The sequence below is a fragment of the Bemisia tabaci genome, chromosome 2, assembly GCF_918797505.1.
Source record: "Bemisia tabaci chromosome 2, PGI_BMITA_v3".
Lineage (NCBI taxonomy): Eukaryota > Metazoa > Arthropoda > Insecta > Hemiptera > Aleyrodidae > Bemisia > Bemisia tabaci.
Window position 1 is genome coordinate 42724046 of NC_092794.1, and position 10079 is coordinate 42734124.

Consider the following 10079-nt stretch of genomic DNA (forward strand, 5'->3'; position numbering starts at 1 on the left):
CGTTGCGCGAATCATGTTCTACGTGAAATTTTGGTCGAGAGACATCAGAATACTTCAAATCGTACCTCGTCTACTATCATTCATTCGTCATTTCGTCGATTCCCGGACGAAGGAACGTAACTCCATTCCAAGGTTGCCAAATTGAGCCAAGCAATTAAAGTTTTTACAAGGATGTATCTGAGGAATTTTTATTCAGAAATGTCAAACATTCTCCTGGTGAAATTACAATTTGCGAGGGAAAGGCAACATTTAAATTTAGTTACGTTTTTTCGTGAGAGAATAACTACGATTTGTGCCACTCCAGTTATTATCGCGCGTTTGAAGTCTTTGACTGCTACATGCAGAGGAAAAAAGCTTCCATTCAAAACATTCCCTCAATTACGATGTCAACTATATGGGTCTTCTTTAGGAAAAGAGCTAGTTCAGGAAACAACCATGGATCCTTTGATGCAACCCTCAGTCATTTTTCCAATATGGAGACTTCAACGCAGAGTAGAAAAAACGCCGATTTACCGAGGCCCAGTAAATAGTCTTAGTATCTCGTTTGTCTCAAAAACGAGTTTTACTTACTAACATCCCTGCTCTGAAATGACCATGTTATTGAGTGAAACACGGAACCATGTTGGTGCAAACATGGAGACTTTAACGCGGAGTAGGAAGAACGCCGATTCACCGAGGCCAAGTAAATAGTCATAGTTCGTCGTTTGTCTCAAAATACGAGTTTTACTAACATCCCTGCTCTGAAATGACCATGTTATTGAGTGAAACATGGAACCCTGTTGGCGCAAATATGGAGACTTTAACGCAGAGTAGAAAAAACGCCGATTCACCGAGGCCAAGTATATAGTCACAGTTTGTCGTTTGTCTCAAGATACGAGTTTTACTAACATCTCTGCTCTGAAATGACCATGTTATTGAGTGAAACATGGAACAATGTTGGTGCTAACATGGAGACTTTAACGCAGAGTAGAAAAAACGCCGAGATCCCAAGCGCAGAAAATAATCATACCTAGTTAAGGTGCTTGACATTCCTGCAAAATTTCAAATTCATTTTTCCGAATACCGCTGTAATGGGTAACATAACATGGTGAGTATGGATTCGATCGACAAATCGATCGACGTGATCCGACCGACAACGATTTGATCGAAGAGTAGGAACGAGCAGCGATCGACAACGAGTCGATTGATGCATAAGAACGTGAACCGATCGACGTGATTCAATCGATTCACGTTTTAATTTTTTGATCGAATCCTCGATCCACACCCGCCGGATAACACGGCAGTGCTCTACTCTTGAAGATCAGCACGGACAAGTCGAAATATGGAGCTCTTGGGGCCAAAAGGACAGCCATCCTTCTCACAAAAAACACGTCACTGCCGATCTTCAGATTCCAGTATCAAACCAATATGCACTGGAAAAAAAAAAACACATTGGATCTAGAGTCCATACTCTTAAAAACATCGACAAGAAAAACGCAGTAGTGTATTTCCTTCGGAAAATACACTAAAAATACTCTTGATTCAATCAGATTTAAGCTTAAATCAAGAACCAAGCCTCTTAATTTGAGCGGATTTCCTTTAGATTTAAGCAAAATTCTGATTGAATCAAGAGTTCTTTTTCTTGTCAATGTTTACAAGAGTCTGGACTCTAGATCCAAAGTGTTTTTTTTTCCAATGTGGCCAAAAATGTTCATAAATGAGCGTCCTTCCGCAGAGATGAGTAAATTTACGCAAAAGCTAAGTCAAATACGTGCTCTACAAACGACAGGTTGCAACAGGATCCTTTGAATTCATCGATTGGCTGGCTTTTTGGGTCCTGCAAACTCCATGACCTAACCTCAAAATTACCGACAACGAGCTCTCCCTACAAAGGTACTCTCATCTATACGTAACATGGCAGTGCTCTACTCCAGCGCAACGCCGAGGATCGGTTCCCGCATCCCTGCAAAAGGTACTAGAGTCGGGACGAGATCCTGCAGGATGCACTCGCCGGTGGCGGCCTCGCGGCGCGCGGCGCGGAGAGCGTTGCGACGCGACCGACGTGGCGGACGTCGGGGCCGCGCGGACGGACGGATCTGCAGCGGCGGCGGCGGTCGAGGACCCGGTCGGCCTCTGGGCTGCCCCGGTCACCGCGGCGAACGGCGAACCAACTGGCGAACCATCCGGAGATCCGGGGCCGATCTGGCAACCGGCGTCTCATTTGTCGCAGAGTCAAAGCTCCACCTTCAGTGCCGTAATTCCATTCGCCGCTCCGCAAGTTACCGGTCGAGCCTGGCTGCTGCCGCCGCTGCTGCTGCTGTGACCTCGAGCTGATCACCGGCATTGTTGCCAGATTGCGCTGGAAATTCAGCACAGGCCCCCGTTTAACGCAATGTGATTTATCTGGGTTTTTTCGCACAGTCTGGCCGCCGACCGCGGCCCCGGCCCCAACGTCTCAGCCCCGCGCCACGCATTTATTATTCCGTCGCTACCATCTCCGTCCACCATCTCCCGATTCCCATCTACACTTACACCCCCGTATTTGTCAACCCCAGAGACAATGAGAGACCCCTCCATTAGTATCTTGGCAATGGTGGGAGCTTGTACTTTCGGGGCTTCAGCATTCAATTGTTGACATCACCCGAAGCACATCATCCACCTACTAGGTAGGTTAACAGCCGAGGTAAGGGTGTTGACGGTTGCTCCCTAGTAATTGTCAACAAGGAAGAGTTGAATCCCCGGAAGTAGAAGTTTCCACTCAGGCCAGAGCGCCAAGAGGCCAACGTCTCTGGTCAACCCTAAAGCGAATTTTCGCGTTGATCCGATTCGATTAAAGTGTTGACATCGGTGTCATCCATCAGTGGGGCGACCCATCCAACAATTTGGACCAATCATAATTGAGCTTCCCGCCAGATTCGCCAAACCCCTAGAGCCTGTGTCGCACGATCAAAGAAGAGCTCAAAGTAGCATCACTTGGGGTCACGTGACCCCAAGTGATGCTACTTTGAGAGCTCTACTGTGATCGTGTGATACGGGCTCAGTATTTAGGCGAATTTCCGCGGGTGGATGTGCTTAACGTTTTGACTCACTGCAAACCTTCGTTACAACATGCAATTGGATGAATGCAAACGATGGTCAAAATTCATCAAGCAACTGAATTTAGTTCTTGACTTAAGCAGAGCGGTTTTCTCCTTTGTTTTGCAACCCTAGTGATCTGGTTGAGAAAGTCGACCAAACCCAATCGCGGAAATTCGCCTTTTCACGATGTACTAGAGTACCTGTATAGGGAGAGTAGCGACAGATCGGTTCATGGAGGGCTTAGGGCCCAAAAGTGCAGCCACCCTTCTGAGCAACTTCTAACACACAAAATTTCACTGCCAGCCTACAGATTTCAATTCTAACCAAGATGGCTAAGAATGTACATAAATGAGCGTTCTTTCGCAAAAATTAGTAAATTTATGCAAAAAGTAAGCCAAATACATGCTTTCTAAACGACGGTTCGTAACAATTGTATTTGTAAATCGCTCTGGACATTCGAAATTCATAGGTTGGCTGCCCTTTTGGGCCCTAACTTTATTCGCGGAGGCATCGGTGAAGGCCTGATGGACTTTCGGAGTTTCAGATCTGTCGCTACTCTCCCTATACAGGTACTCTACGATGTACGAGTTGAATCCCAACGATGAGCACCAATTATCTGTTTGGTGAGCCCCGAAAACGAGGCTCGGGTTCACGAGAAAATATGAATTCCGTGGATCGGCTCCACGCGCTCTATCCGATCTGACCACATCCAGAATTACTTATTATGACGATTGTTACGCAAGAACTTAACTTAGTTTAAGCACAAGAAAAAAAGAAAAAAAAAAACACTAAGAAGTGGCCCGAACTGTACGTTAACGTATGCATGTCCACCTTGATACATTTGAGCAAAAGTTTACTCATTTTTGCGGAAGGGTGCTCCTTTATGTACAATCTAGGCCATCTTGGTTTGATATCGGAATCTGAATATTGGTAGCGGAATTTATCAAATGTTTATCGTCTTGGAAGTTTAGCTACCCTTAAGGGTCCTAAGAGCTGACATTTTGACAAGTCCGTACTTTTCCCACTTAGGTACTCTACTCTCCACTTGAGAAAGAATGATGTGATGGAAAATTTCGACGCGAGATTTTGCGTACCGAGAGACGGGTACATTAATTAGCATGCGCGGACTGAGAAGCGCCGGAGTTGCGAGCGAGCCAATCCGAACGCCGACAACGTTGGGCTTGCGCATGCGCCCTGCGGACATGGCCGCTCCACTCCGCGCCGCGCCGACTCCGATGCCACGCCGCGCAGGCGCAGCCACTGCCGAGCCGAGCCAAACAGGCGCCCGGAGGCATCGGATGTTGAGCAACAGCGAGGAATGCAACTCTGCCCACCGAAGGGCGATAATAACCGACCGCTCCACGCAACCACAACTTCAGGGGTAACCAACGGTGTCGTTCTCGCGCTGCAAATTCCAAGGGAGCGTGGTCCCAAGAGGTGGACATTTCGCCTTCAATTGCTCGGATAGGCAAGACAGCAATCTCCGTGCGGCAATGGCCCTCCTAACAAAGAGCGAATGGAGATGTTGCATGTGTGAGGAATTTGCGATTTGACTGTTTATTCTTACGTAAAAGTTCGCGAGAAACACGATGGTGCCACTGGTTTTTCCTGCAATCAACTCCCAAGCTCAAAAAAAGCTCTGAGGTTGGCCAAAATGCAGGGGATATCCCACGCTATGAGAGTCCACCTCTACACCAAGAAGAACTCTCCATGCAAAGATAGGGAGCAAATACATTAGCAGTGATGCCGTGTTTTCAGTTGTGGAGTCCCCAAATAAAGTGGCAGCCCTGTCAATGTATTTGCTCCCTATCTTTGCATGGAGAGCTTGTTTTGATGTAGAGGTGGACTCTCAGGATGGCGTGGGATATCCCCTCCATTTTGGCCGTAACTTGAGAGCTTTTTTTGAGCTTGGGAGATGATTTCAGAGAAAACCAGTGGCACCATCGTGTTTCTTGCGAACTTTTAAAAAAGAATCAACAGTGAAATCCCAAATTCCTCACACATGCAACATCTCCATTCGGACCGCGTCCAGCAGAAAGGAACCAAGCCACATCAGCTGTTGCCAAATTTAACCGATCAATTTTAGGTTTTACAAGAGAAAGTTTGTGCATTTTGCTTCGAAAATTTAAAGGAATTTGCTTCGTATTATACAGGAAATATTTACACTGTTTGCACAAAAATCTGCACGACCGTATTCATGTAAAAAAAGTAAACTGACCCAATTAAATTCGGCAATAGCTGACGTGGTTTGGTTCCTTTTTGCTTAACATAACGCGGTCCATTCAAGGAATATGATGTAAGTTTTTTCGAATCAAAATTTCACGTGGAACACCGATGAGATAGTGCAAAAGTTCCTTTTGACTTCTGAGGCCAAAGATCGATTTCGCCTAGTGATTACTGATGACCTGTCATTCACAATTTTCTCCTTCTTTTTAATCTCTGTCAAATATGCAGATTTAGAAGTAATTATGAAGCTATTTAAAATGAGTAAAACATGAACAGCATTAAATATGGATCTAACAGTGAAACGTGTTTAGTTGTTTGTTCTCCTAACTCAGCGTTGAAGTCTCCAGGTAGGTAAACATGAAAAATCTTTAAGCCATCGACCACTGATTTCGGGTGAAATGAACCACTGGATCAGGTTCAAATTCAAACATTGTGATTTACATTATATCAACAAAATTTCACGTAGAACACGATTTTTGCGATGGAAATTATTGAAAGTAACCCCTTACGAAGATATTGAAGATTATCCATGCGTTTATTCAAACCTCCCGCTCGTAGAAAAAGCCTTTATCTACTTTAGTCAAATCACACACCGAACGATACCGTAGCAGTCTCCGCAGTACGAAACTATAATAGTAGTATAAAATAGTACAGGGTGCTACTTGGAGGAAATTTTTCGAAAAAATCAATGAAACAAATTCTAAAAATTTTACGTTCCGTATAAGCATCGATATTAGGTTTCGATGTTTCCACATTTTATCCGACTTCCCTTTCATTGCCTCGCTCCTCTAGGCGCCACTGCGGTGACGCGGTTCGTGTCTGAAGAGTCACAACTCACAACTCCTTCACTTCCGCGCGTATGCAACACGGACAACCATGGAGCCCGATTAGTTGCATCCAGGCGTTGTGATGAAAGTCGTTTACGATACGTAACGTTTTATTGCGTCGATACGTCGCATGTGACACTAACTGCGGCTTCCATTTTTCTCTCACACCTAGACTTACTTCCAAAATTGCCTATTGTGCCAATGAACTAAACCATGACTGATTTTTGACTCGAAATTGTCGATTTTCCAAAAAATGCATTCTTTAAATGTATTACAACGTCGCCGGCTCTTAAAATCGCAAAAAATTAGCTGTCTCAGCATGATGAATAGAGTTTCTTGTAGGTAACCTACTTAAAGGAGTCGTCTTTTGTTTGAATTTTTGTTGCTTTTTTTTCCTTTGAGAAAATTAAGTTTGACATTCAAGTGCAAAATTTAAAAGGAACAACCCTGATGAATCGCACGGAATTTGGAACAAGAACAACGAGGATTCGTCTTTCGACAAAATGAGATGCGACAGGAAATCTGTGATGTCACAACTCTAATTACCTGTAGATGGTTGACTGGGTGAAATGGCAAAACTAAAGTACAATTAAGTCTTGTAAATACTTATATTACTGAAAATTATATTCTATTCTGCTTATCCCCTCCTGACAAATTTTTTTCTTTTTTTTCCTTCAAAATAGCCATTGGCTAATCCCATTTCGTTCCAAATACTTACTACACCAATGGGCTGTAACTAATTTTTCCCTCAAAAGTGCACAAAAACAAAAAATGCATTGATTTTTGTAGGATTATTTAGCTCAAGCTATGCTTCAGACCCACATGCAGATCACCTATGATTCTGATTCACTTAACACCTATTTACGAACCGTTCATAGGCGTAGATGGGTTACCTATTTGGCCAATGAGGGCTTGGCCCCCTTAACACCAAGGGGTTCAGGGGGGTGGGGGGGGGATGAGGACTCCTCCAAATTTTTTTTTTGAAATTTGGGTCTCTGTTCGGACAACTTTAAAGGCTTTCACAACAGATTTTCCAGTAATTCTTGCACATAAATATTACGCGGTAATATTTATTTTCAGTTTAAAATACTTTCAAATTGTTACGAGGAGTTAGAGTCTATGCCAAATAAGTTTATGCACTTTTGGACTGCCACAGAAGATCCGCCATCTTGCTTCTTGAATCTACTTTACATGAAAAAGTAACGTCAGACAATCTTCTGTCGCAGTCTAGAAGTACATTAACTTATTTGGCATAGACTCTTTGGTTGACGAAGATTGTCTTTCATCATGCAAAATATCTGGGAATGTACCCGTTGTATTTTATTAATATTTAAACAAAATGCTGCAAAAAAGTAGTTGTTAAATACATACTTAGGTATAGGGCGGAAAAAGCATTTAAGTATTAGTAAAGATGTGCTGATTGTCAGCACTCAGTAGGTTGACATTCTGCATGCTTGAATTATGTCAAGTACTGAATGTATTTGAAGATAAATTACAAGACCTATTCCTCAAAAATAAGTTTGGTTCTGTTGGCCTCTTAACCGAAAACTTGCTCAAGCATTGCTCCATCACTCTTCGATGAGTTGCACAATTCCATAACATCACCGCTCATGTTAAAAAATGCATGCTCATCCTAATATACATGCAAGGTTTCACGATGTGAAGATGCTAAACCTCCTTTTCCACCAATTGCCTATTTTATCAATTTCACTAAAAAAATAAATTAATATCATCATAAAAGCACAGCTTGAGCTGCTCAGTGTTAGCTTTTGAAACAAATTTTAATGTTCGACGATGATATTTCAGAATTGCACGAATTAACTTCAATGTATGTGAAGTCCAATGAATAAAAAATATTGTTACTGTGAGCGTGTGCATCTCTTCAATTTAAGCTAGCTTCCATCAAACGAAAACAGATAATATGCATACTACCTTCTCCGGCAGCGCTATCAACATGCCATGCCGTCTGGTGCTTCCTAACTTTTATTTGTACTATCAGGCTGAAATTCAAACTAGAGCTCATAAAACATGATAGCAGTGCAGAGAGAGGAGTTTCCATTCCAATTTAGTAGTTCCAAAACGTAGATTGGACTGAGGATTTACCATTAACTTTACAGGAGAATGGGTTGCAGATTTACATACACAAGCTGTGTATCAACAGCTACATCATGATTAGATAATATCTGGTGGAGTCCACCTGTCTGCTTATTCAAATCGATATATGAAGTGCAAAATGCTACGTAAAATTAAAAAAGTTAGAGTGAAAAATCTGTTGGGGCTTACCGATGAAGGTAATCCAGAAACGATCATCTTCGTCAATAGACCCACCATAGAAGGCTCGTAAGCGAGACGGCCGCGCGGTGTGAATGACCGACACAACAAGGGAAAAGATTGATGTCACGACTTCTGAGCTAAACAGTTTGATCGCGAGTGGGAAAAAAAGCTCCGCAAGTGATCACGAATCACTGAAACGTTAAAATTAATTGAAGTGAATATCGCTACAGAGAATACAACCGAAAAATCTAAGGCAAAATCTAAGAACACTTAGTTATTCACATAACCGTTCTAATATTACTTGCAATACATTCATCTTATTACTATGTTCATAGGGAGCAACGGAACGGAGGATAAAAGTGCGGCAGAGGGGCCACCGCCACTGTTGATAATCTAGGCCTGAGCTTTAGCATTTATTGATAATGCAGGCTATGCGAATGTATGATTTTTGAAAATCTGGCAGCATTGGTTTTCATTCAATGACGTAGCTAAGTACGTCAGCTTGCATTTTTGCCTCTACCATTCTTCCTTTCATTTTTTTATTTTGATCCTGTGAAATTGTGAAATGCAATGTTTTGTTTTTATCATTATCGTCTTATCGGCGTTTGAGTTTAGCAGAGATTCACTCTTGGCCCGGAAGGCTAGACTTACAGAAAATCCTGCCGCAGATCATCAGTAAGCGGGAGCGTGACACCGATGCGTGTATGCTCTCAGCTCTGGTGGAGAAAGAGAGAACTTCAATTGCACTGAAGCCCTTTCCACACGTTGCAAGTTTTGCTGCAAGTGAGCCGAAAGTGGGAGTCATCACTCATCGATGATCGTGAAATTTGCGTCCCGCCCGCAAATTTCACGATCATCGATGAGTGATGACTCCCACTTTCGGCTCACTTGCAGCAAAACTTGCAACGTGTGGAAAGGGCTTTATGTATTAGCAATTATGAAGCGATTTCTTGTTTGTCGCTGTAGCCCTGTGGCAAAGAGCTCGCCTCCGGAGTGGAAGATCCGCGGATCGCGTCCCTCTGTGCTAAAATTTTGACATCATTATATTACACATTATGTCATAAATGCCGCGAGTGGCCGTAAAGAAATACTTTTTTCCATAAAATAAGAGTGAGGCGTGCATTTTTGCGCACGTAATTGAAAAGGGCTCCTCTTGCAGAGAAACCTCTGGACCTAAGGTGTAGGGCCCTAATAATCTTACGTAGACCGTCCAATAATTTTTTTTAGAGGAAAAAGCAGACTCCGAAGACAGAAATAAATGTAACATCAGTGGGCAGTATAAACAAATAAATGTAAGTATGCCTTTACCAAAGAGGCCGTCCGCAAATTACGTACCTAATGCACTTACAGGGAGCCGGGAGGAGGTCCAGAGGTGCCTTACCTATGCCTATACGTAAGCCAAACGCAAAAATTTTGTTTCTTCCAAATTCCGTTAATTTAAAGACTTACTAGTCCAAATTTCGTTTTTTAGACGTTTAATGTTTTTTGGTTAAAATGTAATTTTTCTGAACTTTTTGAATTTAAAAACTGTTATTTTTTCAATACAACTGTTATTTTTCATGATCTCCTACCAGCGATTAGTAATGTTTAAAACAATACCGATTTGTTTCAACGCCATTTTTTTTATTAAATTATGCATTTAAACGATAGAAGAGGGGGGGGGGGGTCATAAAAATCGGAAAAATTGCCTTTCGT

General features: G+C 42.6%; 1 protein-coding gene across 2 annotated transcripts in view; it reads right to left on the bottom strand.

Moving 5' to 3' along the window:
• The window catches only part of Hr39 (Nuclear hormone receptor FTZ-F1 beta), a 47974-nt gene extending 39243 nt beyond the window's left edge, over nucleotides 1–8731 (bottom strand). The window contains exon 1 of one of the 2 annotated variants that reach the window (XM_019055868.2): nucleotides 8394–8731. The gene's annotated coding sequence lies outside the window, so the exon portion shown is untranslated. The remainder of the gene's footprint in view (nucleotides 1–8393) is intronic. The other variant, XM_072297343.1, reaches the window with a different exon arrangement.
• Between the last annotated feature and the right edge of the window lie 1348 nt (nucleotides 8732–10079).